General features: G+C 33.4%; 1 long non-coding RNA gene across 1 annotated transcript; it reads left to right on the top strand.

Moving 5' to 3' along the window:
- Positions 1-611: 611 nt before the first annotated feature.
- LOC127867302 (uncharacterized) lies at positions 612-5553 on the top strand. The gene is made up of 2 exons (XR_008043428.1): positions 612-748; positions 4491-5553. It is a non-coding gene; the product is annotated as an uncharacterized LOC127867302 (long non-coding RNA).
- Positions 5554-6752: the final 1199 nt, after the last annotated feature.

Raw genomic sequence — 6752 nt, forward strand, 5'->3', positions numbered from 1 at the left:
TGGAGTAAAAAGTCGACTACTTAGACCACTCGGCCATCCTTCCGGACACTATCACATATGTAATTTATACTTTATATAAGTAATCCTCGTTATTTCACAAAATATAACCACAACAACAGAACTCTCCAAATTATTAATTCGTTTCGCGTTGCAACGCTTTATAATTTTCAGATTTTTAAATCGTCGAACGATGCATATAATGGCTATTTTAAAGCATGAAAAAATGTTCAGTATTACTGTTTCCTCACAAATATCATAACTAAAACGAAAATTTGCGAATCTGAAACAACTTTATTTCAATTTTGTCAATTTACCTAAACGTGAAAAGGCCCCTTTAATATTAATACTAGTAGGTAAAGCTGCAGAAGGATATTTCCGTGTTAAAAAAGCGAAGCCGCAACATGTAACAACTTAAAAGCACTACTGCCTAAATAAATTCACATTTCAACCACAAAGTTAGGACATTGAACTGAATTAATTAATACATTCCAATTCACGGAAATTACCTCTCCCAACATAAACTTGTTAATACTTCTTTTATAGTTTGGTTTCGATCGATAAATCTTTATAGAGAGAGTGAATATTTGCTTTCTTGATCACATTAAATTTTAGTTTGGGATTAGTCCCGATCGATCTGCGCACATCATTGAAATTTAACACTCACCGAATTCTTTACAGCAACAACACGTGTTGCCAGTTTATACCTAGCAATGATTTAGTGCTCCACAGACATTTAAATGGTAACACGGTAAGTGCTTTATTATATTGCATAACTTGTTCAATTTATTGTTAATGAGTTCGACTTTTGTTGACTTTAAATTATTGTGAGAGTATAAACAGATATGTATGGGTGTCAGATAATATTAATTATTAATAAAACATTTTTTAATGTAACTTATATTGTAGAGGCGTTATAAAGACAATAAAACATATTTTCGAATATTTTTAACAATTTTGTTCTGCACGTGTAAATGTGGTGCCAGGTAGTAGACAAACATCGGTGTATATGTCTAAGTGAGGCTATGTGTTTTGTTTAGAAGAGAAAAAAGCAAGTAAAAAAAGTGCCATGTTTGAAGAATAAAAACTTTAAAAATGTTTAAAAAATTGTAATATACGCATAACATAAACATCAATATAACATGCTTTATACGTGTATTGTTTTCGGAATTATAAGTTTCAATTTAAAGTCAGATATCAGATATCCGATTCAGTAATCTTTTAACGAGCATTAAATACTTTAGTATTCGACATTTTTGGAAAGTGCTAAGACATACATTAATTTCTCATGTTTATGTCATGCGTGCTAGGTGTCTTTCTAAGAGCACGAGGTTTTCTTCTAGCTCGTATGGTGGTTTTGCCATTCAGCCTTGGGACACCGAAGTGACCACATTGTTATTTGGTCAATGGATATTTAATAATAACGGGCATTACATATTAAAATGGATAATATAATACAATTGTAATGTATTCATGCTTCAATGTATGCCCATATGTATTACTCGATCCATATGTCTTAAACATTTAAAAGTGTTAGAGAAGTTAAATGATGCAACGATTTGAATTCGAGAAATAAATTGAGTCGTATTACCAAACGGCTTAACTTTACATAGATGAAATCCCGGTAAACCGATTAGCTGAATTCATAGTTCCGAGACGTCGGTCCATTAAGCCGTTGTAATATTAAATGATTGGTTAACGTCAACGCCGTCAAAGGAACAAGTCTGAAAATAATATAACACAATGTTGTTTGAATTACAAACGAGTATAAATGAAGCAAGTAATTCATTTAACAATTAACAAGACTTTTTTCTATTAAATTGTGTGTTTGAAATTATGGTTAGTTTAACATCCCCAAGTAACACCTTTATTTGCTTAGATAAAATAAACAAAACAAAAGAAATACCTATAAAGCATTATTTTAAATGAGGAGATACGGTTGATGTTTTTTTCGGAATTTTTGATTCGAATAATTGGCCGTGTGGGCATTTAAGTAAAAAAAATGTCAATATAAATATAGGCGATCAAACAAACTTACAGTTCAGAATCCATATGCGGAAATAAAACTTCTTCGACATTCGTTAAAGCAACAGCTCTCTCTCGGTTCGTACTGAATCACGAGGTAACAGAAAAGTTAGTAAACTATCATGGTTAAATCACGCATCACCTAACAAATATAATTTAAATATGAAAAGCGCCATATGTACGCGGAATATGACAAAGTTATGGTTTTTTATATAATTATTTCTCTGCTTCCATTATAATATACACAGTTTTGACCCATACTAGTATATGTCATTTTAATATTTTAATTAGAAACTGCAAATTACATTTTGGATTTGTCCACTTAAATTTGAATGTTTTTGATAAATTATATCTTAAAATGCCTCATAATAAATTGTATAACAGAGCAAAGATATTTAATGACATGTCTTACGTTTATAGAGTTAATATTAAATAACCATTGAATAAATAATAATGTCTTGGAAGAAAAATGTATCACACTGATAGCTATGAAATAAAATATAAAACAGAGCCTGCTCATAAAATGAACTAGAAATGTATACAAGGCACACACACGGTCAACACTTCTAAAAAAATATTATGGAGTTGAGCAAATATATGTACTGGCTAATTTGTTGTAATTTTAAATCTTTCTAGCCACAACAATATGTTAATAAATGGTCAGCCTTCTAGCAGAAATTCGTTTTGAGTTAAAAGCTCCACAGCTTAAACATGTTTTACCACAAGAGCTTTTGTCGCAAAATCCTTTATCAAAATTCTAGTTTAAAGTCGCGCTCGTTCACATTCCTATTTGGATTTTTTTTTAAGTTTCAGCCCTTAGTAACAACATTTTTTCAGTTATACAACTGCTGCGTTTAATCATTTTTTTGTTATAAAGGGGAATAACTCAGAATAATTAGAAATGTCGAAATATTCGAACTATTACATGTATGTGTTGGTTCTTAAATTTATATTACGTTGAGTACGTTTGTATTATTTACAGTATCAGGTCTCTAGCAAAAATATTGTGTTTGCGAACGAGTCAAACATATGTCGTTTTGTTTTTCCATACCATCGGTAATGTCGCAAAAAAATCCGAATGAAACTAAGGAAGTGCGCAAGTTCATATGCTGGTTATGTGTCTTAAAGTTGTATACCTAAAGCAGCAATGCTTATGTAACGTGTGAACACAAAAGTCACACGCACGAAGGACGGACAGACGGACGGACGGACATGTGGACATTTATGCCCTCACCCTCTGTGAAAGTTGGGTCATAACAATGGAAGCTTCACAAATAAAATGAAGAAATAAATGAAGGACATAACATACAGATAAATTATTAAGACTTAAACTTTGTTTCTATAAACCCTATCAACCCTATTACTTTCAACCGAATATCTAATATGGCATCTAAATGTTTTGCTACATTCGACCATTTTTTCTAAAGTAGATTTAAATGAGCTAATTTTTAGCTCAAGAAATGTATGTCGAATAGAGATTGAGAAGATGCCATGGTATTTTGTATAATATTGAGAATCGTTATGAAATCACAACACAAATGATCCGACATAACAACCCTATTTTGGCAGTGTAAGTGGGAAAAGATGACTTTTTATTGTTTTAGTTACAACAAAGGAGAAATGTTTTCTTCACGTGTTTTCCTCGCTTTCTTCCTCGTTACAAGCAGGAACGACCAACAATGTCATTTGATCTAGATGACCCTTGTTCGTATTCCGTTTTAAGCTCTTTTTTCTTTCATTCATAAATGCAGTTGTTTCTGGTTATTTTAATTTTAGGTCGTTTAATAAAATCCGTTTCGACATTAAATTTCGAACTCCAAATAGGTCGGTGGAAATGTCCAGTTTGCTCGAATGTACACCGTGACGGACTGAGTTTGCGATATTTTTATCCGATTAACCCTTTGAGCGCTGGAACCGGATTTTGAAGGCCTTTGCAAACAGTTTGGATCCAGATGAGACGCCACAGAACGTGGCGTCTCATCTGGATCCAAACTGTTTGCTATTCTGATAGTATTTTTTGAAAAAAAAATCGAAGAAATGCTAATTGTAGAAATTCAGCAGACGACATTTTAGCAAATGACAAATTACCCAGCATGCAAAGGGTTAACAAATATTTGCCGATGCACTTCAACCTTAAAAGCAATATAAACGAACTATTTAAATTCAGCTTAAGGTTAGGTCTAATATCGACGATCTTAAGACATAATGCTTTTTATGTTCTTAATGACAGATGGTGTGTGTTTTTACCAATTACTTACCAATTGGATTCCATTCTTCTTGGTTTAATTTACAACTTATGTACGTCATTAATTCGGTAGTTATGGTTCATAAATATATTTTTCCAAACTGAGCGTGAATGTTGATCATCCTTTACTCGAATTTAAACAAAAACATACAGTCTCCTTATAAAATAACTTACAAAACTGTTGAACCTGACGTATAATACATGAATATTTATATCATTTCAGGCTCTATATATTCGTCCCAATGTGTATATTGCTGGGGATATTAGTTCTTCTGTTCCTTATATTCTTCTTCCACCACTGTATAAAACACTGGATGCCCTGCCTTCCACATAAGAGCAGGAACATCGGTTCAGTCGCTGCGAAGGTCAAGAAGAAAGGATCCGTGGTAGCCGACAGCGTTTAGAGTTTGTGTTGATCTTATAACATAAACACATAACGTTCAACTTCAGCAGCATCAGCAGGAGATAATAAATATACTACGATACGACCCTTAACGTATGGCAGTGAGCCGATTGCAAAACAGTGAAACGCTGTAATAGGTTCTTCGAAGATAAGTCTGTACGTAAAAATCAAACAGACTTTATATCCGTGGTGTGAACGTGCTAAGAAATGACTAAGCGGCTTTTGTAATCCCTGCCTAACTGGCTAGTAAGGTATTTCGATTTACGTCAATAACATGCCATGATATAAAAAGGTGAACAGCTTTATTTGCATTCGCGGTTGTTGGATTGTAAATACAATTTGAATTCGTGTCATCGTTTAAAACACGGTATTTGCATATGAAATAGACAACGTCTTTTGAAATAAAGTGTAACATAAAACGACTGTTATGTTTTTCAAGTGAAGCAGTATTGGTTTATAATGCTCTTTATAATAAGAATTCACTTGACTGGCATTAAAGAAGAAGCATGGTGTTTGTATTAAGGCAGATGACCGCCTTTCAATAAAGGAACGATGGAAATCTTGACTGAACTATTCATACAACACAGGATGAACCAAACAATTGTATATTTTGGAATCACAACATTCAATTACATCTCATCAAATATCTAATTCTTCCTTATGCTATAGTGGTATTCATTATTTTTGTCATTATGTTGAACTACATGTATCTTTTAACAATTTATGTATAGAACATAATATAGTTTGTATATAATTAATCATGCCATGAACTAGTATTTATTGATGGCCACTTGCATGCATTTTGTTTGTATAAATATATTCATACATGTGTACTCATGGACTGTAATGTCTAATGTATCTTGAATAAACCATTATTTTTGACTATCATAATTAAGATACGTTTAATTTGATAAAATGGCGTTAAAGAAGTTCAGTTCTCTTTTATTTATCACGCAAAATGCGCCATCTCTTTTACGGAACCCGTCACTCTCCTTGTAAATAAAGATTCAACATCTCCGGCAAGTCAAATGTACGTAAATAGCTTCATGCTACATGTTCTTGTGTGGAACCGGGAGTTTGCCGCAGCTTTTATATATATGATTGCTTAAAAAAATGCATATTAATTAAATGATTTCATTCAGGGATATGTTAGCGCTAATCATGAGGACCGTTTCATGAAACATCATGCATCATATTCACAATACGCTCCATTTCTAAGTTGCATTAATGCCAAATCCCCATATTAAAGTCTTACAATCAACGAGTATGTCGTAAAATAAAGTTAACACACACAAAAATCAGCGTCCCTTTTAGCAATAGCCAAAATTTTAACGCTAGATGTAGTCTTGTTTCATAGATTGAATAGGACACAAAATGCACTTTTCTATGGTTTGTTTTCAAGCCAATTTCCTGCGACTATATGCGAACATACGAGCGAACGCGAGATTTGCTTCAGGCAGTGTCGGAAGCACAACGTAGTTCTCAAGAATAATGATAATGTTATTAATAAGCAGAGCTCAAGTAAAGTCGTCTTGCTCTTGGCGATTTAGCATGAACAAATAAGAGAGCGTGCACAAATGAAGGTGTATGTGGGGTTAATTTGGATCGCACTTGCATGTGCTACTTGAAGGTTCGCTCGTTATCTATGTTACCGTACCACTTCTAGCGTTTAACTTTTGTCTATTTTACGGTGGCATAGAGGTGACATTCACTCCTCTTTTATAAAATTGCACTCCTCTTTTTTCTATCTCGTGGCCACGACTTAGTAACTCGTAGCCACGAGTTAGCTGTGTCGTGGCCACGAGATAGAAAAAAGAGGAGTGCAAAACTAAAAAAAGAGGAGTGCAATTAAAAATAGGGCGGTGCAGTAAATAAAGGAAGGGTGTATTAAACAAAAGAGGAGGGAATTTCGAGATCTCGAGATCCCGACTTAGCTAACTCGTGGCCACGTGTTAGTCAGCCAATCAAATACTATCTTGTTCCCTCAAATTAATCAACGTCCCAAAAGCAAGGTTCTGATGTTACATAATATACTTCTATTAATACTACTATTACTACTACTACTACTGCTGCTGTTGTTGT

This window comes from Dreissena polymorpha, chromosome 1 (genome assembly GCF_020536995.1).
Source record: "Dreissena polymorpha isolate Duluth1 chromosome 1, UMN_Dpol_1.0, whole genome shotgun sequence".
In the NCBI taxonomy this organism is placed as follows: Eukaryota; Metazoa; Mollusca; class Bivalvia; order Myida; family Dreissenidae; genus Dreissena; species Dreissena polymorpha.